The sequence below is a fragment of the Pan paniscus genome, chromosome 19, assembly GCF_029289425.2.
Source record: "Pan paniscus chromosome 19, NHGRI_mPanPan1-v2.0_pri, whole genome shotgun sequence".
Classification (NCBI taxonomy): domain Eukaryota; kingdom Metazoa; phylum Chordata; class Mammalia; order Primates; family Hominidae; genus Pan; species Pan paniscus.
The window spans coordinates 69,922,373-69,948,380 of NC_073268.2; the positions used below are offsets into that span (position 1 = coordinate 69,922,373).

General features: G+C 37.6%; 1 long non-coding RNA gene and 1 pseudogene across 1 annotated transcript in view; both read right to left on the reverse strand.

Annotated features, from left to right (window-relative positions):
* The window catches only part of LOC134729459 (uncharacterized), a 550,495-nt gene that overhangs the window by 65,894 nt on the left and 458,593 nt on the right, over nucleotides 1-26,008 (reverse strand). The gene's annotated exons all lie outside the window — the stretch shown is intronic.
* LOC100970674 (small ribosomal subunit protein uS5-like) lies at nucleotides 21,600-22,544 on the reverse strand (annotated as a pseudogene).

Sequence of the window (26,008 nt, forward strand, 5' to 3'; positions counted from 1 at the left end):
AGAACTTTCAATTTTCTATCCAGCCTGTTGGCTAAGACAGACCCTTTCCGTTGGAATCTTGGTACATACAGGACATCTATGTTTGGCCTATGCTGTGGAAGAATAAGGGTTCAAAAAACAGCAAGTGCTCTGCTAATTCCCTGCTTGTAAGATCATCTCCCATAAGCTCCGTATCTGTGCCATGTGGCACTAGTGGCATGTCAGTGATCCTCTTGTTTGACAGATTCCTTCCTATCTCTTATATTCTTCACCTTATCTGTAGGCAAATTGTATCAGCTCTGCCTTTAACATAGATTCAGAATTTGACCACTTCTCATCATGTCCCCTATTACCACAGACTAGGTGGCTTAGACAACAGTAATTTTTTTTCTCACAGTTCTGAAGGCTAGAAGTTTGAGGTCAAGGTTTCAGTATAGGATTAGGGCCCAGCCTAATGAACTCATTTATACTTAACTAACTCTTTAAATACCTTGTTCCCAAATAAAGTGGCACTCTGACATACTGGGTGTTAAGATATCACCATATGAATTTATGGAGGGACAGAATTTAGCCTATAACATTCACTCTGCCCAGGCCCACTGGCCTCTATGCAGGTCCCAGGACTTAAGCCTGGCTGGAGGGTTCCTGCATGAGGGCAAGAACTGGATGTTTCTATCTGCTTGGACAGTGATTCCTCCAGATATCTCCATGTCTCTATTATTAACTTCGGTAAGGCTTTATAAATATACCACCTTCTCCGCATGGGTTTGTCTGCCCAACGTGTTTAAAGATGCAACCATTAAGCTCAGCACCTCTGTCACACTCCCTCATTCATTTCCCTGCATAACACATTATTTTGTTTATTGTCTATCTCCCCATTAGAATATAAGCTCTATGAGGAGCTGTTTTAACTGCTGAATCTTAGCAGTCTATAATAATAGTGCCTAACACATAGCCAGCATTCAGTAAATATTAATTATAATTTAATTCATCAATGTCTGAATTAGTTGGTTTTTGAATATGACCTAGATGTGCAAAAGTCACTCATTTCCAAACCCAATTAAAAATAAGTTATTTCTAAAAATTCTGAGTTCCCATAGACATATGATGCCATTAAAAAATTAAAAAGTGTTTCATGTAGAAATGTATAGTATAACATAGAATGATAAATTGAAACTTCCATTACATTTTATCTTTTCAAACCCAGTTTCTATGGAATGCTATAAAAGTAAGCATGAATTAACGTTATCATTTCCTAAGCTTAAAAAAGGATTTTCTCTCCAAATGGGTAAGTACTAATACTACTACTTAAAAAAAAAAAAAAAAAGGCTTCTTTGCAAACAGCAAGCACTGTTGACCAGGCATGAGAGCAGGTGTGGGAATCCTGAATCAAGATTCTGAATCACCTCTCTGCTTAAGCCAGGGAGAAGGCGCTGCTGGAAAGACAGAGCCCACCGTCCTGCCAACGGCAAGTGCAGAGGCAATTCCCTGTTGAGTTTTGCTTCTGCCTTATGCTTCTTGGAAGCAGAGTGTGGTTGTTAATACATCAGAAAGACTGGGGACTGCAAAGAGGAAGAAGAGCTGGAGCACTACTCAGTAAATACTTTAAAGTACCCCCGGGATTGAAGTAAGTGTTTGGAGTGAGTGAGACTGTTTACCTAACAAAGCTTATATTATCACATTTCACATTTTGCCTGGCTCCAATGATGTGAGCCACATAAAAATGCATTCAACTGTGGCATTCCCCTGCTTCACTGGCTTTAATTAAACTTGCTTTGTGCTTAGGAAATTTGCAAACTCTTTGCAGTGGAGGAAAGGAAAACACGGGTTATTCACGTGGGTAGGTTTTTCCCTTTAACTCACACAGCTCAGAAGTTTTGTCATATTCAGTGACTCTGGTGGTTACAGCACAGTGCCAAAATTCATTAACAGACTCTGCTCACCATTCCTGGGAATGGAATTGCCACCTAACTCTAGTACACATGATTGATAGCATCAGAGAAGAAGGTCACTAGATTCTGGCCCTTATCAGAGATCTGTCACTCTGTGAAATGGCTTCACAGAAATGAACAGAAAACGATGGAGCTCCTTGCTGTGCCAACAGAGGCATCGGCTTGGGTATTTCCTGGCCTTTCTAGCATACACTACTCCACTTCACCTGGGAATGACTGGCTGGTGGTGAAGGGCTAAGCCCATAGCAAACTACCTTTCAGTTGTTACAAAGAAATAACTATATGACAAATCTTCAGGCAAGAAAAATTAATTCTTTAGTAGCAACAGTGCTCAGTATTTCAGCTGAGAGGTAACAGAAATCTGGGAGTGAAAAGAAAGCAAAGCTCTTCTTGCAGTAATTGGGGGATAATTTCACTTTATTTCAGGGGGAAACACAAAACTGTTAAGAAGTAATTAAGGCAAATAAAATTGATCCTAGAGAAAAAATTTGAAAATTCCATAAGCCTCAAATTTGTTTGAGGTCAAAAATGATACGGTATGGTGACATATGTCCTTAAACTACAAATTGTCACAGAAACTACACATTGTCCTTGTGCTGCCCGATAGATTTGCCCATGACCACTGAAGATAATAGTCCACTTAATGGAATTCCAAAGCTTCCAGAAAAAAAACAGCCATCCCTTAACGCTTTCCTTTTCATGTACTACTTCTTGGATTCCTTGAATAATGTTAATTATACTCTCTCCTCTCTAGTCTCCTCTTCCTGGAATGTTCCAATGCCTTCCTGCCTTTGCATGTGCTACTTCTGATAGAAGGTTTCCCAAGCTGGGAAGCAATCCCCTTTGTGGTATTTGGAGACTTCAAATGAGCCTCATTCTATACTCATGTAAAACCACTGTTTTCCATACCTAGAAATAAGTCAAGCAGTTTAGGGTGCATCATAGACCTGATTGATTAATACATCATATTGTTCATCTTGGAGGTTCATAGAGTAGTATGTTCATCTTGGAGGTTCATAGAAGGTGCTAGACTCAGGGTACAAGTTCTGCCATTCCAGTTTGAGTTCACTTATATGCCTTGACTTTGTATTGATCTTCCTACTATTTGACATGTTCATTTCCTTATATCTGGACTCCAGTTCCTGAGAAGGTGATGTGTTGTATTCGCAATTTTGGGAACAGATGACATAAAAAATGTCATACTTTACCTCCCCTCAAAGCTCCGGTAAGAGACAGATATTCAACTTTGAGGTGGATGCAAACTGCCTCTCTCCAAGGGAGGAATTTATGGCCTTAGACACACACTTATGAGAAATGAATGCAGGCTGGTATTCATTGTTCAAGAGGCTCTTATCTCAATTGTTGCTATGCCTTAAATGTGCTTCTCTCTATCCTTCATACCCTCCTTCACCTGAAGAACATTTATATCCATTTTAACTCACAACCTAAATATTACTTCCTCAAGATGGCATTCTCTGGCTACTATGTCAAGAATAGGATTCCACCCCCATCACCCACTGCTAAATTTGACTGGCCTTAAGAGAAAAAAATTAAAAAAAAACTCATATTGTTTCCTTTTATATTACTTTGATTTTTTCCCCTTTGTAGTCTTCTCTTTTGTGGTTTTTTCCTCTATTGTCATTGTGGATTTTTAACACTTAACATGGGCAAAAACCTGCCTGTTTTGTTTACTGGTATACTCCTGCAGCTGTGATGGTAGGTTTTCATGATGAAGGAACAATGTTTGCTGCATAAACAAACTAAAAGAGTAAAATATAACTATAAAAAAATAAAACCATCTCTTACAGGGAACACATAGATATTTAAAGCAATATTAGCACTTACCCTAAGACCAGGTTATGATGGAAAGAAAGTACTATCTCTAAGCATGGAGGATGAGAACCATGCTCAGTGGCCAACTCGAGCTCAGTGGCTAGAGTTGTACACCCCTAAGACTACCTATTTATCTATTAACTATGGTTTTTAGAAAATTGATGTTAACAAATGTGTGAAGTATTGTACATTGTCATGAATCAGTTGTTATTAGGGTGCCTCTTTACTTTGACTATTGGCTCTTATTTCCCCAAAGTGTTGGGGTCTGAATGATTAGCCTCCAAAGACTAATACAGGTATCAAAGGATCGTAGAAGCTACAAGGAGACAGGTTGCAAAAGATAAGTGTCCTTCTCTATGATTGTCTGAATTCAATATACGGGAGGTCTCTAATTGAGAGTGGGGAGCTAAATGTGCCATCACTGAAAATGGTTGAAGTTGATCTCACGAGAGAAATAGTTTCTAAGAAGTAAAGACATTGAAAGTTTGACCACAAAACCTTGAAAAGATGAAGCTAAAAAAAAGCTTGAATCCAAAGTTAGGTATGCGATAAAGAAGCAGAGAGCAGCAATTCATCAGAAAGGCAGGCAGAACGCAATCAACTTTTAGAGCATTTCTGTTGTGCCGCAGAAAATGTTTCTGAGGTCCAGGTCACAAGGTGTCATTGTTAAAATGATAGATACCCTGTCCCAGGCTGCAAGCAGTTTACCTAGTCCTTATTCCCAATGGCTCAAAACCTGCACTTAACTGCCTGGGGAGGGGGCATCTCAATACCAAATATTAAGATAAAGAACTAACAAGAATGAGGAATGCCTTCTAATGCTTTTCCTCAGATTTCATCAAATTAAACATTCAATTCTCACTGCTGAAACTAACCTAAGCTGGCTTTCAGGTTATGGCCACCACATTTATTTCTGTGTTCCTAAAACTTGATTTGAAATTGTATAGAATAGGGCCAGATCTTACTGGAGACAAGGGTGATATAGAGGCTAACAGTGTAAGGTTACTCTGAAACTTTGGACCACAATTTGTTAAGTATTTGACTGATTTTTGTTCGTATATATTTGGTGAACAGACTGAGTTGAGGAATCTCTGCAAACAACGCAAGTCAATCATTTACCAGTCAAGAGCTGGACAATGGATTTTTCCAGGAATCTCATAGTTCTCCTTAAGGCTGTTAATATTGGCATTTCCACACTATGTCAGAAGGGATTATATTCTTGTATTAAGATTATTTATTTTTGACTTGATTTTCATATATATTAAGGTAATTTAGAATAATTAGTGAAAATACATGTAATTAACTAACTATAGTAATAATACGTATAAGTGAAGAAGAATGGAATGGTAATATTCTTGCTGGAAGAATGGAATATTACCATTTAGTTTCATCCTTTTAAGTTGCCACTCATACTTGTTATACTAGAGCTCCATCTTTAAAAAATCAAAATCAGTGTAAGAAAGATGACTCATCAAATGTAGTTTTTTTTTTTTAAAAAAGAAAAAGTGTTGGCTCCCATGCATTCTCTCCTTTAATTGCTACCCCCAAGCTCAACACTTAGAGTTCTCGCTTGCCTTTAAAAAGCTTCCTGTGGTCATGATTAGTTGACATTGTAGATGTTTTCTTTCATTTTCCTTTCCTATCTTTTCCATCAAATCCTGTCTCTCAAGTATATCCCCTTTCCACTCCTCTTATTCACAGAAACCCAACTTCCTAGAGACACCCTGCTGTTAATTAATGGTTACATTTCAACTAGGTACCTTTGCGGAACAACCCAGAGGAATAGATAAATCAGTAAATACAATAAGTAAATTGAAGTTGTATAGAAAGATGGTGTATTCATAATGCTATTTTTCTTCAATTGCAATTAACAAATATGATTAAAGTGTAAAAATGGGATTCTAAGCCAAAACAAATAAAAAAAGAAAATGTGTTATCTGTAGAATACTTCCAAGGCGGCAACAAGTTGTAATCATGGAAAAGAGAACTCTGGAATTAGATAGACCTGGGTTTGATTCTCACACTACCATTACTGCTGTTACCTTTAGCAAATTTAAAAATTCTCTGAGCCTTAGCACTCTAACTTACAAAATGGGAATAGTAATGATTACCTCCAAAGCTATATGCAAAAATTAAATGAGATTTAATGTGCAATGTGCATTTATTCAGTGTTACATTTTTTTCAGCCCTACTACATAAAGACACAACTTTAGAGCCCCTTCCAAGTCTTAGATATAGGAAACACAATCTGATGCACTTAGAAGCAGCTGTTTCTATAGCTCCTGTCCTTCCTTTACCATTTTATCCCATGGAAAGGAAGCAGATTAAGAGGAGCCATAATAATCATCAAGGAAAGAACAGTGGACCACGCCAGGAATCAAATAAGATAATGAAGAAAACACAGGTATTGGCATCTCATCTGTGCTCAAGTCCTATTGTAACCATTTGATGGATTCTGACCTTCATTCAATCCTTCAATCATTTATCAAATACGTGTTAAGTTATTGCTAGATACTGGACATTTTTGTAGATACTGGAGGAATAGGCGAAGCAGACATTTGCTGTTTTAGGAAGGAGGAAGGGGTAAAGACAACTTTGTAATCTCTATAATGGGGAATGCAGAGTATACCCTAGGGGGAAATCAGTAAATTGCCTAATATAGCCTTAAGGGATTGAGGGAATAGTGATGTATATGCTGGGCCTGATGTATGTGTTGGAGTTATGAGGGAAAGAAGGGTAATTTCATTCAAAAACATGTACTAACCAACTATGTACATACATCTGAAAGTACTAAAAACACAGAGGTGAAATATCACAAAGATTTCTGTCTTCAAGGAGCTTAACTTCTGCAAATGTTAGATAAACAAATAGGTAAGTAAAATAGAGTACATGTCAGTGGTAAGGAGACAAGAAAGAGGAGTGGAGAGTGCTTAGGGGAGATCTGAACAGCGTGTTCAGTGTAAACCTCATAGAGGTGACATTTATTTGAGTGGAAGGATCCCTAAGCCAGGAAAACACAATGTGCAAAAACACAAGCATGAGGCCCCCAGATTTAGGTCTAAATGTAGGAAAGTTCAGTGAGAGGGGAAGAGATGGAGAATGATGAATCTAGAAAGATAAAGTCCTCATAGGAATATGTAAAAGGGATTATGTTTTAAAATATCCACTCCAAAATATTGACACCCAGAATCAAATAAATAATAACTGAAAGCACTTTGCAAAGCAACAAGAATGTTCAGTATGATTATTATTATTATTATTATTTGAGATGGAGTCTTGCTCTTGTTGCCTAGGCTGGAGTGCAATGGCACGATCTCGTCTCACTGCAACCTTTGCCTCCCGGGTTCAAGCCATTCTTCTGCCTCAGCCTCCCGAGTAGCTGGGATTACAGGCGCCAGCCACCACGCTGGCTAATTTTTGTATTTTTAGTAGAGACGGGGTTTCACCATGTTGGCCAGGCTGGTCTCAAATTCCTGACCTCATGATCTGCCCGCCTCAGCCTCCCAAAATGCTGGGGTAACAGACTTTAGCCACCCCACACCCGGCCGTATTATTATTATTTATAGCGCATATTATTATTAGGGCAAGTTAATCCATTCTCTCTAATCTTCAGTTTTACTCATTTGTACCATGGATAAAATAATGACTCTTTAGTCTTCCTTGAGAACAGCATGGGGAAAAATGAGGTATTTAAGCATTATAAAATACTTTGAAAATCCATACTGCTTTTCATATATATGATACTATTTGTCTTAGGAAAAAATAGATACAGCATAAGTAAATGCTTGTCAGCATACGTTTAAACTCTTTCAGCTCTTAGAGGGTTCCTAGAGGGGAGAAATATATCAGTTTTCTATATATTTCAAGCTCATCTCTTTTGGGAATATATATATTTAAAAGAAACAACAACAACAAAAAAATCAAGGAAAGAACTTTGTCAGCAGAGGCTCCAAATTCAGCACAGGTTTGCAAAGGTCCTGATCCAGCAGGATTTGGATGGATGCTCTGGATATCAAATAGACTCCTAATGTGGAGGGTGTAGTTCAAATTTCCTTTTCAGTATTGCACAGGTACCAGACTCACATCAGATTATGGGGAGGAATCTCCAGCAACCTTCGTGACCAACAGCTACCAAGCTATAGACCTTTCCCAGATTGCTGTCATGGACTTTGCACTGATGTACTAATCCAGAAAACATTCATAACTACATGGTACTGTCTTTGAAATGACCCCAAGGCAGTTCTTCAAATTTGTTAACTCTGCCTTTCATTTGTGTATTTTGTTTACACATTTAGGAAGACTCAATGCCAGTATTTGAATGTATTGTTTAAATGGCAGGCATATCTAAAAAATATTGTCATTTCTGTGCCTCTGCTTTCCATTTTATTTTGAAACAAACAAAAACAATTGTTTAGTCCAGAAGAGAATAATTCAGAGAAACTGAAGCTTTTGGGGAGACGAGATTTATTAAGCATTTACCATGTTAGTTCTACGACACTAAAGGTGATCCCAAACATTCTCGGAGGTGTTTTGCTGGAGAAACAAAAATTATACTCTTGTATTTAAAAGTCCTATGAGTTCTCAAAAATAATAATTAGTCTTTACTAAGCACTGATTATATACTTAGCACTATCAACAGCCATCATGTGTCTGTGTATACATACATATAATCTCACTTACTTTTTGCATTAAAACTATGACATAAACATTATTATCCTCATTTTAAACACAGAGAAATTTAGTAACTTCCAAGGTCACATAGCTAGTTACGTGATAAAGATGACAATTCATCTCAGGTCTGGCCTCCCCACATTTCATACTCTTAACCACCAGACTAAATAGCATCTGTCAAAGAAAAAATATAAGTAAATAAGGAATTCTACTGCCAATTAGTCTGGTGCTTCACATGAATGTAGAGAGAAAAGCTGAATATCTACAACATCATATGGCTTGCAGGAGAAAATTTTGAGTAGAGAGGCTATTTACCAGGTTTCCTGGAGTTATGACTAGCATAGATAATATTTGTATTTGGTTTAATTGCTACATGTGCTTAAAACAACAGATCTGACCAGATGTGGTCGCTTATGCCTGTATTCCCAGCATTTTGGGAGGCCGAGGCAGGCGGATCGCCTGAGGTTGGGAGTGCGAGACCAGTCTGACCAACATGGAGAAATCCCGTCCCTAGTAAAAATACAAAATTAGCCAGGTGTGGTGGCGAATGCCTGTAATCCCAGCTACATGGGAGGCTGAGTCAGGAGAATCTCTTGAATCCAGGAGACAGAGATTGCGGTGAGCCAAAATCATGCCATTGAACTCCAGCCTGGGCAACAAGAGCAAAACACTCCGTCTCAAAAAAAAAAAAAAAAAAATCCACCAGCACCAACAAAAAAACACAGATCTATCCATACATGTGAACTAAAGGATCTGAAATTCAATCTAATGATTTAGGGGTAACCCAACTTTGACTTATCCAAGAGATCATCCTTCTCCATTAGCATAAAGGATTCCAAATTGAATTTTTTAGTAAATGCTTTTAAAGCCAGGTCGAAAAATTTCTCTTTTAAACTTGCCAAATATTTCAGAAATAATTAAGTCATTAGACTATTTATCAAAATAGAAAATGCATATTTTCTTATATCCAGCCATTATATTTCTAGGAATTTATTTTACAAAAAATTTCACACATCTACTTATAGATACATAGACAGATGTTCATTGAAGCATTGTTTAAACAGTAAAGGACAAGAAACGAAGTTAAGACCCATCAGTGGAGACTGACTGAAACCATTCTTTATTCAATTAATATTCCTCATGCATTCTGTGTGTCAGGGATTGCTTGGTCAATGTGATTTGGATTTACAAATCACAATGACATGGAAATTTTATAGCACTAAGAGACAGAATATTCAAAGGGTTTCATGAACTCTTTAGTTTATCTCAAATGCAGAGAGCAAAAATAGATAAGTAATCCAAACTCTAATTTTAGGCCTCTTCCTATAGGTAAGAAGAGTTTTGAATCATTGATTGATGCTGAGCCTTAATCTTGATACTCACCCCTGTCTGACAAATGACAGAACAGTGCCCACAGCTTATAACCAAATCAAGTCACCCGAAGGGTTGACTAAAGCTGATCCCAGCATGATGGAGGTAGGGAATGCAGGTGGCTGATTGTCCTGACAATGTCTTGAATTTCCCAGGGATTGGAGTAGGTGGCCCCTGTTAACATTCAATCACAAGAATTGCCTATGCTGAATTCTATTACAACGTGTGCTTGTTTTATTTTGCATTCAAATGGGGTGAGTTTGTTCCTAACCTATTTAATTAGACATAAATATAAAAAAAAAACAAAAAAGCAGAATTCCTAAAAAAACAAAATAAATAAATCTTTAGGGACTCAAAAATATGCTTTTATCTTCTTAAGTGCAGTTAAAAGACAACTTGGAGGAAAGGGCCCAACAAGCTTGTTTGGCATATCTTACTTTAAAGAAGTGATCATAATCTACCTTCCTCTCATCATTGTCCACAAGAAGTAAAAATAATTATGTGGCTGTTTGGCAATAAAAGAGGGGTGGTTCCTTAGAGCTCTTTTGGGAATTTTCCTGAAGATTATCACTTCACTCTGTGTGTGTGTGTGCGTGTGTGTGTTTGTGTGTTGATGGAAATATTTAGTAGTTACCTTTGAGCAGGCTGCCTGGAGATTTTTAGTTTTGGTTGGGAAGAAGACTTTTAAAAAATTAGTGTTTTATATAGAATAATGTCAGATTTAGAGAAAAGTTGCAAAAATCATACAGTTTCCATACATTCCTCATCTAAGTCCCCCTATTTCTAATAGTATATATCTCTATAGTACACTTGTCACAAATAAGAAGCCAACATTGGTACATTACACTGAACTCTAAACTTAGATTTTGCTAGGTTTTCTTCACTAATGTCTTTTTACAATGGGACTTCATGAAAATCTTAAAATATAAAAAAATCCCATATACATATGTAATTTATAATTTCTTTTCATAATCCAAAATTTGATGCTTATTTATCAGGAATTTACAATATGATTAAGATGCTCTAAGGAATTGAGAGGAGTAGTTGCAAAGAAAATGTATTCCTCTCCTTTAATTTGCTTATAATATGTATATTTTTTAATTATAATGAATATTTTACCAAGAATTATCTGTAATCAAATGATAAGGATTGCTAAAAATTATGTTATGTTGTTAAAAGAGCCATTGACACTTTAGGCACTGTGCAAGGCATTTTACATGCTTTACATGCGTTATCTTGCTTAAGCCTCGCAATAACTGCAAACAAACAAGTGGGTATTACACCTACTTATCTATGAAAGCCAGAATAACCAAAGAGACAACTTGTGACAGAGCTAGAATTTGAAACTCTTTTTTGTGACTTCAAAGCATCTGTCTCTTTTCACTATACCATGCAGTTCCTATTAACAAGTTAAACTTGACCATTGTAAGGTCAAATAAGTTGACTTTCTATTTCTGAACTCAAGCTAACTGACAGGATAGGGAAATAAAGGCAAGAAGGTAGAGGGCATTAAAATAAAAAAGGAGACTCACCAAAAGTAAAATCATTGCACATTAATTTTGCACATTTTGCATAATCTTTAATAGCTATTTTAAATCACAGTGTGCTCAAGACATTAGGAATATAAAGCACACTCGACTTCAATGTTCCTTAATGTGCTTGTAGCTCATACCTGAAACTGCATTCCACTATGATTTGTTCCCATTTTCATTAAATCTTGGGCTTTTAAAAAATTTTATTTCTTCCTCCTGTAGATTCACCTATAAAATATGTTGAGGAATCATATCTTCTCCTGAGGCCTTCTTTTCCAGATACTGTGTATTTCAAAGTGATGGCCCAGAGGTGGAATAGAGATTAAGTGGAGGAAGATGCATAGAGAGGGAGGCTGCATCTGTGGTTAGAAGAATAAAGCAGAGAGAGATTCGAGGAGGGACTAGGCTCTTGGCTTAAAGTATCATCCTCTCTTAACATGGGAAAGGGCTGGCACTTTTCACCAGAGTTGTATTTTCATGATATCATATTTATTCACAGGTCTTAAAGCTTAGAAAATAAGGACTCAGCAAGAAATTTTAAAAACGTATTGAAATTCAGACTTCTCTAGAAGTTTAGCTTTTTTCTGGATAGAGCCTACACTCAAAATTAGGAAAGTACTTAGATTAGGTTTATTCAGTATTTCTGAGACTTACAGGATTAAGACAGAATAAAAACCTTGCATGCAACTGTGCCTCATTACCAAGGAGGAAAGTAGTAACCCATTAAAATCAAACACTAATGATTAAACAGTATTAAATCAGTCTTCTCAGTCTTATTAATGCAGACTATCATTTCTTGAAAAAAAAAAGCTACCCAAATAAAGATATGAGATTACTCATGGTGTAAGTGAACACAAAAATAAATACAACTAAGACAAATCAAATTGCTATCTTCATTACACTGTAAGCTCTTTGACATCAAGGAACGTGCTCTCTTTTTCACGTATTATCCAGCTTACCTTGAAACCTTTGAACATGTTCTTCATTGGTGAACCCATTATTTGTGATACAATAACTACAACAGGAAATAACTTTCATTAATTTGCATCATGACTTAGAGAAACAATTCAAGAGTTTGAATTAAAACACACTGGCTATCACTGGCTCTATGACTTTTGAAAAGCAATTTACAGTACAGAATTTTTCTGACATATGAGAAAGTAATTTTAAAAGTAAAGGTGTATATATAATGTTTTACTATGAATAGTATAATATATAGTTAAATAACTTAGCTGGCCCCTGATTATTTATATTCTTCTTACCCAGAGTATGTTTGACATTACAATGATTGTATAATAGGTTACACCAGAACACAGGATGTGCCATTCATCAAATCTTATTCTGGGTCCCCAAACAGATACATATTTCAGTGCAAACACTGTAGGGAGATGCCCTGAAACTATTGCTATGGAATAAAAGATGAAATGCTCCTGATTATTGTAAATACAAAATTGCATGCAGGATTGTGTAAAGACAATGCCAGGTTGGGCTGCCAGAATGAGCCAACAGCGCATGATGTGCTTCCCCCTGCAGAGAGCCTATAAATGAACGTGCAGTCAGGGAGGTTTCACACCACCAAGATTCCTATCCCAGAAAAGTAGATATTCATAGCTCTGGGAATGGAATGCGACCCTTGTGGAGAGCCTATAAGCGGACACATGCGGGGCGCCTGTTCATATGGATAAGATAGGGCTATAAAAGCCCTTATCTTGCCACAGCTCTTCTAGGTCTCTTTAGGGTTAAGGCACACTCCCTTCTGAGAATTTTTGGTCTAACCAGTTGTCTAGCTTAACTTCCTGTTTCTATTGATTGCTCGCAACCAGCTTTTGCTGCAACTGTTACTGCTGATTAATATCTTGCTAATCATAGGTTATGGATAGACTGTGTTTCTGTTTTAAGACTCTGTTAGAAATTGCTGACACACACACTATATTGAAAATTCTTATCTCTGTATACTGTACTTCTGCATACCGATGTTATGTTAAAGAATTACTTCATCCCCATGTGACTATCTCACCTCATAATCAAACGACCCTAAATCCCTCACTAACCTACCCCACCCTCACTAAACTTAATAATAAATGCTGGTATACCCAGTGCATTGGCGGCATCACAGGACCAGAAGGCGGTGACCCCCCTGGACCCAGCTTTCACTATCTTGTGTGTGTCCATTATTTCTCATCCTGCCGATCTGCCTGGGAACAAAGAAAGAGTCCCATTGCATTGCGGGCTGCTGGCCAGATCCCGCAATAAAACACGCCATATCATTTCCTTATTAGTAAGAAGACTAGCTGATATTTAACATATCAGATTTAATTTGATTTTCCAATAATGCAGAATTATACCTGGCAACTCATTTACTTTATTGTGTTCAAGTACTCTCTTCCTAGTGTTTGCAGGATGAACCATTGTCTTAGGTGGAATTATCGCAGATACAGACTAGTAGCCAAGGATTTGAGTGCAATTGATTTATAAGGTAAATGTTCCTAGAAGTAACTGGTAAGGGAGAGGAAGAAGCTGGACAGAAAAGAGAAATAAACCGAGCAAGGGTACAATTTCAGAAGTTCCAGCCTCAGTCTGATCTCACAGGGAGCTACGGACTGTACATTATAACTCAAAATTTGTGGTCCCAGGAGGCAAGGGAACAGCAGCCAGTCTTTGGCTCTTGGCAGCAGTGCTGGTGTGTGGGTTGGGGAGAGTGACTCAGAGGGAGGCAAGCTGACTCAGCAGAAGCACCTGCTGTCTTTTACAGTTTATTGTCTGCCTGCCTGAGTCAAGGATCCTTTGGTCACAAGTAATAAAGGGTACCTCAAGCTTGTTTAAGCAAAAAGAAATTTATTAAACTAATATCTGACTATGTCATAAAATACTAGATAGGAATAATAGCCTGGGACACCAGGGACTGAATGTGGAAACCAGAAAGCCAAAAGGGACCAAAGAAGTCTTTCATTTTCTATCTCTTTCCCCAATGTGTCTCTTGCCTCTGTTTCTTTCTAAAGAAACCCTCTCTCTGATGCTCTTTTGTATATTATGCCCTCCAGTTCCTGAATTTTCATGAACTTTCAGTTGCAGAGAAAATGTAGACTGACTCAGAGCTTCTGTCTCTTAGTTATAGACCTTGTAAGAGGGAATCTGGTTCAGGTAACAATCTTTTTCCATGAGATTGCTGGGAAGGAGAAAGCCAGCATCATAAAATTTGCCTGGAAGAACCCACCCCTGGCAACTCACAAAGAATCAGTGTGGACTAGACAAGGACCCTGAAAGCATTTCTAATATACTACCTAAAACCTACTCTTCCAACATGTAGAGGAGTGTGTAGGAGGTGGCAGTTAAATGTTTTGCTTTTAAATGTACAGTCTACCTTTGAACAACATGGGTTTGAATTGCCCTAGTCCACTTTTGTGTAAATTTTCTTCTGCCAACCCTGACACAGAAAGATGAACCCCTCCTCTTCCTTTTCCTTTTCAGCCTACTCAGTGTGAAGATGACAAGGAAGAAGACGATTATGATGATCCACTTGCACTTAGTAAATAGTAAATATGTTAATATATTCTTTTCCTTATAATTTTATTTATTTATTTATTTTACTTTTAAGTTCTGGGATACATGTGCTGAAGGTGCAAGTTTGTTACATAGGTATACATATGCCATGGTGGTTTGCTGCAACTATCAACCTGTCATTGAGGTTTTAAGTCCCGCATACATTAGGTATTTGTCCTAATGCTCTCCCTCCATTTTCCCCCAACCCTCTAAGCCCCCGACAGGCCCCACTGCATGATGTTCCCCTCCCCGTGTCCATGTGTTCTCATTGTTCAACTCCCACTTATGAGTGAGAACATGCATTGTTTGGTTTTCTGTTCCTGTGTTAGTTTGTTGAGGGTGATGGTTTTCAGCTTCATCCATGTCCCTGCAAGGGACATGAACTCATTCTTTTTTATGGCTGTGTAGTATTCCATCGTGTATATGTGCCATATTTTCTTTATCCAGTCTATCATTGATGGGCGTTTGGGTTGGTTCCAATTCTTTGCTATTGTAAATAGTGCAGCAATAAACATACATGTGCATGTGTCTTAATCGTAGAATAATTTATAATCCTTTGGGGATATGCCCAGTAATGGGATTGCTGGGTCAAATGGTATTTCTGGTTCTAGATCCTTAAGGATTCACCACACTGTCTTCCACAATGATTGAACTAATTTACACTCCCACCAACAGTGTAAAAGCATTCCTATTTCTCCACATCCTTGCCAGCAGCTGTTGTTTCCAGACTTTTTAATAATCGCCATTCTAACTGGTGTGAGATGGTATCTCATTGTAGTTTTGATGCACATTTCTCTAATGACGAGTGATGATGAGCTTTTTTTCATGTTTCTTGGCCACATAAATGTCTTCTTTTGAGAAGTGTCTGTTCATATCCTTGGTGCACGTTTTGATGGGGTTGTTTTATTCTTGTAAATTTGTTTAACTTCCTTGCAGATTCTGGACATGCGACTTTTGTCAGACGGATAAATTGCAAAAATTTTCTCCCTTTCTGTAGGTTGCCTGTTCACTCTAATGATAGTTAGATTTTGATAGTTGCATTTTGCTGAGCAGCAGCTCTTTAGTTTAATGAGATCCCATTTGTCAATGCTGGCTTTCATTGCAATTGCTTTTGGTGTTTTAGTCATGAAGTCTTTGCCCATGTCTATGTCCTGAATGGTATTGCCTAGGTTTTCTTCTAGGGTTTTTATGGTTTTAGGTTTTACACTTAAGTCTTTAATCCATCTTGAGTTAATTTTTGTGTGAGATATAAGGAAGGGGTCCAGTTTCCATTTTCTGCATATGGCTAGCCCGTTTTCCCAGCACCATTTATTAAATAGGGAATCCTTTCCCCATTGCTTGTTTTTGTCAGGTTTGTTGAAGATCAGATGGTTGTAGATGTGTGGTGTTATTTCTGAGGGCTCTGTTCTGTTCCATTGGTCTATATATCTGTTTCGGTACCAATACCATGCTGTTTGGGTTACTGTAGCCTTATAGTATAGTTTGAAGTCAGGTAGCGTGATGCCTCCAGCTTTGTTCTTTTTGCTTAGGATTGTCTTGGCTCTATGGGCTCTTTTTTGGTTCCATATGAAATGTAAAGTAGCTTTTTTTAGTTCCATGAAGAAATTCAATGATAACTTGATGGGGATAGCATTGAATCTATAAATTACTTTGGGCAGTATGGCTGTTTTCACGATATTGATTCTTAATATCCATGAGCATGGAATGTTTTTCCATTTGTTTGTGTCCTCTCTTATTTCCTTGAGCAGTGGTTTGTCTCTGCATTGGTCTTGCTGATTGCTGCAGACTGGAGCTGTTCCTTTTCAGCCATCTTGCCAGTGAAAAAAAAGCTATCATTTTCTTAACAACATTTTCTTTTCTCTAGCTTACTTCATTGTAAGAATACAGTATGTAATACATATAGCATACACATTACTTGTTAATCAACAGTTTGTGTTATCAGTAAGGCTTTTACTTAACAGTAATCTATTATTAGGTAAGTTCTTGGGAATCAAAAGTTATACAAGGACTTTCAAGTGCAGGAGGAGCTGGTGTGCCTAACCCCCAAAATGTTCAAGGGTCAACTGTATTTACTATACAGATTCGGTGGGAAACAAAAGCAGATTGTGTGGTCTGTTTACTAATATCCTAATTATTCCCTATTACAGATAATGCCATTAAAAACTGGAAATACAGAAATGCATAAACTAGCATCATTGAGAATTGCCTAAATTTAAGATGGCCCTAAATGACTGATTTTCATATGTAGTTAGTAGCACTGTAAATTGCTACAACCTCTTAGAAAGCAATTTGATTATAAGTATTAAGAGCCATAAAAGTGTTCATGTCCATTGACCCTGTAATCTTACTTACAAGAAACTATCATAAAGAGTTCAAAATATGGGGAAAACTTTTATATACCATATGTTTATTACAGAAGTACTTACAGAGAAAAAATAGAAAATAATCTTAAAATGCTTCAAAAAGGGAATAATTAAATAAACCACTGGAATATTCTTCAGTCATTAAACTTATGTTCATGGGAAATATGAAACACCATGGAAAATGTTTATGTGCTCTTAAGTGAAACAGCAGAATGCCACACTGGAAGGAAATTCCAAGAGAGAGAAGTGTAAAAATGCATTGAGGATAAAAATTATCCTAAGACACTAATCATTATTGAATTCAAGTGGTAAAATTACATGCTTTTAAAAAATATCCAGAATTGTTTCCTATGTGTTTATTTAATAAAATAGCTTACAAAATTGCTAAAATATTACCATCACCTTATATATTGGATACAGTTTACATTCTCTAGAGCTGCTTCTTACTACTCTTCAATGGGCTACAAACTCTCTTGAAACCTATTACTTTTTGAAAGGATTTTATAAGTTAAAGACTATATCTCTAAGCACTTGAAAACTACTGAGAGGAAAATAGACAAGCCAGCTTAAGTAACTACTGTGAAGAAACTTTAGAAGAGTCTGAAGAAGTGGCTCTATTTAGAAAAAAATAAATAGTAGAGGAGGAGGGGACCTGTAAATCCTTAGAAGTTTCTGAAACTGTCAAAAATAAAGCAGCAATACAGTAGAAGAATCTACAGCTTTCAGTATAGATTTTATGAAGTATCCAGTAAGGCAGCAAAAGAAATAGCAATTAGCACATGCTCAAGAAACCATTAGCCATGTAGATTTTCTTTTCCCAGTGATTATTAGCTTGATTCTCCTGCCTGTTGATAGGAGGATGGAGTATTACAAAATCACACAGAAATGAAAGAATTTACATCTCCCATTCTCAGAGTAAGTAAATGGTGGCTCTCTTATTGAAACTGCTTTGAGGACGTAATGCTACGCCTATACAGCATGAAAGGAGAATTAATAAGGCCATCATAATGGGTCACAAGATGCAATGCAATACTTTCCAAATTATGTTCTGCAGCAAACAGTCCCCCAAAACATTCCTTTTAAGAAAATATTTTGGAGGTGAAATGTATCTGTTACATGTTGTATATGTGTCCTCTATAACAATCAGTATATTCCTAAAAATATTTCAATAAAGAACACTATTTTATCAGAATTTCCCAAACTTTGCTCATGAAACCTCACCCTAAACACTCCTCAATAGACTAACTATCGGAATTGAGTAAAATAAGTGTTCTATAAAATATAGTTTGTTAAATATCTTTGTAATGTTGGCAGATTTCAGAACCTACTAGTGCTAGGATCAAATCCAATTTCTGCCACATGGTAGCTTCAAGAATCTGAGTAATTAGTTGAACTGTCTTGTTTAACTAAAGATCTTTAAGCAGTTTTAGCCCACTGAAAATATACAAGCCATATTGCCATAAACAAGCAAGAATTCATTAGGAACAGGCATCCCTTATATCTGGTAATTTCTGAGATATTTCTCTCACTTACTCCTCTAGAACATACTATTTGTTATCCTAGCTCTTCCTTCTCTGGGCCGTTCTTCCTAGACCTCAGTAGTTTTCTCAGCCTCCTTTATCATCATTCCTGATTTTGACACACATTTCTAGGTCTGCTTAGAGATGACAAAGTCTGGACTCGAGGCTGGAGCGGAGCAGCACAGGATGGCCACGCAACTGCACCACTGAGCAACTGTGCAGCAGCTAGAACCAGCAAGAGAAGCCCCTTCCTCCGGCAGTGTATGCCTTCTACTGAGTATGGTTAGCATTCTGCTCACTGTAAAAAAAGAATGCTTAAGATAGCCAGTCCAATATCACAGCTGGTGCTGAAGGGCAAATGTGCAGCTGAAAAGCAATAAATTAATACTGGCCCAGTAGTAGTGTCTAATTATGGTTTTAACTTGCATTTCTCTAATGACTAATAATATTGAACAACTTTTCTTGTGTCATTTGTATATCTTCATTTAAGCGTCCAAACCTTTTGTTACCCTCCATTTTTTAATGATTTTTCTTCATATTTTCTAGTAGTAAGGCTTTTTCATATTTTCTTTATATATTCTTTGTATATATTCTCTATATATTTTATATATTCTTTGTACATTTCTTTATATATTCTTGGTATTTTTGTGTGTGTATATACATACATATTGCATATGTGTGTGTGTGTATATATATATATATATATAGCATATATATGTGTGTGTATATATATTGCAATTCTTTCTCCCAGCCTGTGATTTGCCTTTTAATTATCTTAACTATATCTTTTGAAGACCATTAAAAAAATTCAATGAGTTTTAATTTATCCATTTTCTTGTTTATAGTCCATGCTTTTAATGCTCTATTAAATAACTCTTTACCAAAGTCACTATTTTTTACTGTTATATTCTAGAAATTTTATGGTTTTAATCCTTTCATGTAAATCTATGATCCATTTGAAGTTAATATTTATATAGGGTGTGAAGTAAAGGGCAAGGTTTATATTTTGCATAAAAGACAAGAAAAGACGGTTTCCACGATGAAGGTCAAAGCTGGTCCCAGGAGGAGCTGCACAGGAGCTACTCCATCCAGTGTAAGGCAAACGGTAGAGGACTCCAGGAATGACAGTTCCACTGGAAAATCAATAGAATTAGTAGAATATCTGATGTATTTGACTATGTGGAATGAGTGTTACCTTTTTGGTAAAAAATTTGAGAGAAGAATAGGCATGGTGGTGCACACCTGTAGTCCCAGCTACCTGGGAGTCTCAGACAAGAGAATTGCTTGGGCCCAGGAGTTTGAGGCTGCAATGAGCTATGATCACACCATTGCACTCTAGACTGGCTGACAGAGTGAGACCCCATCTCCTAAAAATAAATAAATAAATATGTGTTAAGAATTTAAGAGAAGAATCAATGATAGATATATGGAAATAGCTATGAATAGACAATTATTAATGCTAAAGGAAACAACATTTACAAGAAACACTGTGTGATCTTAGTATACAATATGATACAACTGAGTATAATGTCTTCTTAGCGAAGAGAAGACTATTGATTAAACCACAGACTGTCATATAACTATATTGAGGAAATGGAGAAAGGGAAATACCTCTGTATGGGCAACAGTGAATAATGTTATTATGTGTATGTTAAATCATTTTTTTCATGGAAGAATGGGAAGAGATATTATCTAATTGAAAAAAATAAGAAATATTAATGTGACTTTTTTTTTTTTTAGAAAATATAGACATAAATAGCAAAAATTACCATAAAAAAGAAGAGAGTGTTTGTTAGGGTGTGGGTAGACATTGGTGCATGTAAGGGGTAGACCAAGAATGTGATTTTGTTTTTGTTTCTGTTTTCGTGTTTTTTATTTTTTTTTGTAAGTCACATAATAGTATTAGGTTGGTGTAAAGTAATTGCAGCTTTTGCTCTCACTTTTAAGCCATTTATATGAATACTTTTAACACAAAAAATTTAAAACTATGAGCAAATATAAATTAGAAACTTTTAAAAAATCCCAACAGAAATACTTGATAATAAAGGAGATTCTTTCCATGATTTTATATGTTTTCTATAAATAAAAGAAAACAGATGGGTGAGATACAAACCTAAAATAATTACATGCTTATACAAAACTGATTGTCAAAGAATGCTAAAGAGCTAGTTTTTAAACAGCAGTTTGTAACATTTTAAGTTGATGCAGACTCTGTACAAAACCACAGTAAGATTCTGAGATTTATTTTTTGTGCTCATCGACAACAAGCCTCAATATTTTGCAGGGTTCAAAAGGTCACCGAAATGTTTATTATTATTTCACTATAACTTGACGGGAATACTGTTCAACAGAGAAATCTAATATAGAAAATAACTTTTGATGATTATTATACTAGTAACAAGAAACTTTTCACTACTATAATTTTCAGATTTTTTCCCTATCTACAAATATATATTGGCAACTTTTGGTAAAACTGTTAAGTCTTAATTTCGAAGCAAACTTTTTACATCATAAGGGATTGATTCTATGTGAAAAGAGACATTAAATGTTAATATCATTAAAATAGTTAATAAGACATTTGAATTTACATTTGACGTAGCTAGTGTTCTCACTGAAATAAATCACATGAAAATACTAAATGGATTAGAGGGTACAGATTCCTCCTATCATCAGTTAAGTTATTGAACCTAATTACACGGAAGAGTCTTTGGAAAAAAATCAAATTTCTGCCTTTTCACATTAGCAAATTATTTCTGAAACTTTATGGTAATGCTGATGTTAAAATCCATTTATATATTTGTAATTTGAAAATATTGAACTGTTTCAATGAGACCAGTATTTTTGCAATTTTTTTTTCAGGCTTAATTCACTTTATTTTTCTTGTATAAAAACCCTGTGTTGTAGCCACAGCTGGAGCCTGGGTCCACTGCACGAAGACTCTGCTGTGGGTCTTGACGAGGTGGTCAGTGAATTCCTGATAGGGAGACTTGGTAAATACAGTCTCCTTCCAGAGGTCGGGGGTCAGGTAGCTGTAGGTCTTAGAGATGGCGTCAAAGGTGGCCTTGGCGAAGTTGCCCAGGGTGGCAGTGCAGCCCCGGGCTGAGGTGTAGCAGTCATCGATACCAGCCATCATGAGCAGCTTCTTGGGCACAGGTGCGGAGCCAATGCCAGTGCCCCTGGGTGCAGGGATGAGGCGCACCAGCACAGAGCCGCAGCGGCCTGTCACCTTGCAAGGGACGTTGTGGGGCTTGCCGATCTTGTTCCTTCAGTAGCCTCTGCGCACGGGGACAATGGAGAGCTTGGCCAGGATGATGGCCCCACGGATGGCGGTGGCCACCTCCTTGGAGCACTTAACACCCAGGCCGATGTGGCCATTGTAGTTCCCGATAGCAACAAACGCCTTGAACCTGGTGCACTGGCCAGCACGGGTCTGCTTCTGCACCGGCATAATCTTCAAAACCTCGTTCTTAAGAGAGGCCCCCAGGAAAAAGTCAATGATCTCAGATTCCTTAATGGGCAGGGAGAAGGGACAGATCTCCTCCAGGGACTTGATCTTCATTTCCTTGACCAAGCGGCCCAGCTTGGTGACGGGTATCCACTCCTTATCCTCGGCCTTGCCTCCGCGAGCTCCGCGGCTTCGGCCCCGGCCCAGTCCATGGCCGCTACCCCGGCCCCAGATGCCACTGCCGGAACCTCCGCGGAAGCCACCGCGGTTCCCAATCCCAGGGCCCCGACGGCCACCAGGGCCTCCGGGTTCCAAGCTGCACCTGCGTCATCCGCCATTTGGTGTTTCCTCGGAGAAGAAGCTAGTTTTGCAATTTTTAAAGCCTCAAATATCTTGCATTTTTTCTGAGAAACAGGTGAGAGTATTAAAACACTATTTCATTTGTATGTTCAGAATTAATTTGGCTACTTTGTTGCAATCAATAGAGATATGTCAAGGTCAGAAAAGCAAGAAAATGGGAAAAATTCTGAAGTACCACATAGTCAGTCCTCCTGGGGAAGTGAAACATTATTTAGGACCAAGGCTTCTTCTCAAATCCTGCCTGGTCAGTCCCTAAGAAAAGGCATCCAGGCCCGGTGCGGTGGCTCACGTCTGTAATCCCAGCACTTTGGGAGGCCGAGGCAGGCGGATCACCTGAGGTCAGGAGTTCAAGACCAACCTGACCAATATGATGAAACTCCGTCTCTACTAAAAAAACAAAAATTAGCCCGGCGTGGTGGCATGTGCCTGTAATACCGGCTACTCGGGAGGCTGAGACAGGAGAATCACTTGAACCCGGGAGGCAGAGGTTGCAGTGAGCCGAGATCATGCCACTGCACACCATTATGGGCAACAAGAGTGAAACTCCGTTTCAAAAAAGACAAAAAAAAAAAAAAAAAGCATCCAGTCCTCCTCACCCTAGAACTCCACTATTAAAATAATTGAGCTATTTCTTTTTGATGTGCTGCTGGATTCGGTTTGCCAGTATTTTATTGAGGATTTTTGCATCAATGTTCATCAAGGATATTGGTCTAAAATTCTCTTTTTTGGTTGTGTCTCTGCCCGGCTTTGGTATCAGGATGATGCTGGGCCTCATAAAATGAGTTAGGGAGGATTCCCTCTTTTTCTATTGATTGGAATAATTTCAGAAGGAATGGTACCAGTTCCTCCTTGTACCTCTGGTAGAATTCGGCTGTGAATCCATCTGGTCCTGGACTCTTTTTGGTTGGTAAGCTATTGATTATTGCCACAATTTCAGAGCCTGTTATTGGTCTATTCAGAGATTCAACTTCTTCCTGGTTTAGTCTTGGGAGAGTGTATGTGTCGAGGAATTTATCCATTTCTTCCAGATTTTCTAGTTTATTTGTGTAGAGGTGTTTGTAGTATTCTCTGATGGTAGTTTGTATTTCTGTGGGATCGGTGGTGATATCCCCTTTATCATTTTTTATTGCGTCTATATGATTCTTCTCTCTCTTTTTCTTTATTAGTCTTGCTAGTGGTCTATCAATTTTGTTGATCCTTTCAAAAAACCAGCTCCTGCATTCATTAATTTTTTGAAGGGTTTTTTTGTCTCTATTTCCTTCAGTTCTGCTCTGATTTTAGTTATTTCTTGCCTTCTGCTAGCTTTTGAATGTGTTTGCTCTTGCTTTTCTAGTTCTTTTAATTGTGATGTTAGGGTGTCAATTTTGGATCTTTCCCGCTTTCTCTTGTGGGCATTTAGTGCTATAAATTTCCCTCTACACACTGCTTTGAATGTGTCCCAGAGATTCTGGTATGTTGTGTCTTTGTTCTCATTGGTTTCAAAGAAAATCTTTATTTCTGCCTTCATTTTTTATGCACCCAGTAGCCATTCAGGAGCAGGTTGTTCAGTTTCCACGTAGTTGAGCAGTTTTGAGTGAGTTTCTTAATCCCCAATTCTAGTTTGATTGCACTGTGGTCTGAGAGACAGTTTGTTATAATTTCTGTTCTTTTACATTTGCTGAGGAGAGCTTTACTTCCAATTATGTGGTCAATTTTGGAATAGGTGTGGTGTGGTGCTGAAAAAAATGTATATTCTGTTGATTTGGGGTGCAGAGTTCTGTAGATGTCTATTAGGTCTTCTTGGTGCAGAGCTGAGTTCAATTCCTGGGTATCCTTGTTAACTTTCTGTCTCGTTGATCTGTCTAATGTTGACAGTGGGGTGTTAAAGTCTCCCATTATTATTGTGTGGGCGTCTAAGACTCTTTGTACGTCACTCAGGACTTGCTTTATGAATCTGGGTGCTCCTGTATTGGGTGCATATATATTTAGGATAGTTAGCTCTTCTTGTTGAATTGATCCCTTTACCATTATGTAGTGGCCTTCTTTGTCTCTTTTGGTGGGCTTCATCCCTGGGATGCAAGGCTGGTCCAATATATGCAAATCAATAAATGTAATCCAGCATATAAACAGAACCAAAGACCAAAACCACAGGATTATCTCAATACATGCAGAAAAGGCCTTTGACAAACTTCAACACCCCTTCATGATAAAAACTCTCAAGAAATTAGGTATTCATGGGACGTATCTCAAAATAATAAGAGCTATCGATGACAAACCCACAGCCAATATCATACTGAATGGGCAAAAATTGGAAGCATTCCCTTTGAAAACTGGCACAAGACAGGGATACCCTCTCTCACCACTCCTATTCAACATAGTGTTGGAAGTTCTGGCCAGGGCAATTAGGCAGGAGAAGCAAATAAAGGTTTTCAATTAGGAAAAGAGGAAGTCATATTATCCCTGTTCACAGACGACATGATTGTATATCTAGAAAACCCCATTGTCTCAGCCCCAAATCTCCTTAAGCTGATAAGCAACTTCAGCAAAGTCTCAGGACACAAAATCAATGTACAAAAATCACAAGCATTCTTATACACCAATAACAGACAAACAGAGAGCCAAATCTTGAGTGAATTCCCATTCACAATTGCTTGAAAGAGAACAAAATACCTAGGAATCCACCTTACAAGGGACGTGAAGGACCTCTTCAAGGAGAACTACAAACCACTGCTCAATGAAATAAAAGGATACCAACAAATGGAAGAACATTCCATGCTCATGGGCAGGAAGCATCAATATCATGAATATGGCCATAATGCCCAAGGTAATTTATAGATGCAGTGCCATCCCCATTAAGCTACCAATGACTTTCTTCACAGAATTGGAAAAAACTACTTTAAAGTTCATATGGAACCAAAAAAGAGCCCGCATCGCCAAGTCAATCCTAAGCCAAAAGAACAAAGCTGGAGGCATCACACTACCTGACTTCAAACTATACTACAAGGCTACAGTAACCAAAAAAGCATGGTACTAGTACCAAAACAGAGATACAGATCAATGGAACAGAACAGAGCCCTCAGAAATAACGCCACATATCTACAACTACCTGATCTTTGACAAACCTGGGAAAAACAAGCAATGGGGAAAGGATTCCCTATTTAATAAATGGTGCTGGGAAAACTGGCTAGCCATATGTAGAAAGCTGAAACTGGATCCCTTCCTTACACCTTATACAAAAATTAATTCAAGATGGATTAAAGACTTAAACGTTAGACCTAAAACCATAAAAACCCTAGAAGAAAACCTAGGCATTACCTTTCAGGACATAGGCATGGGCAAGGACTTCATGTCTAAAACACCAAAAGCAATGGCAACAAAAGCCAAAATTGACAAATGGGATCTAATGAAACTAAAGAGCTTCTGCACAGCAAAAGAAACTACCATCAGAGTGAACAGGCAACCT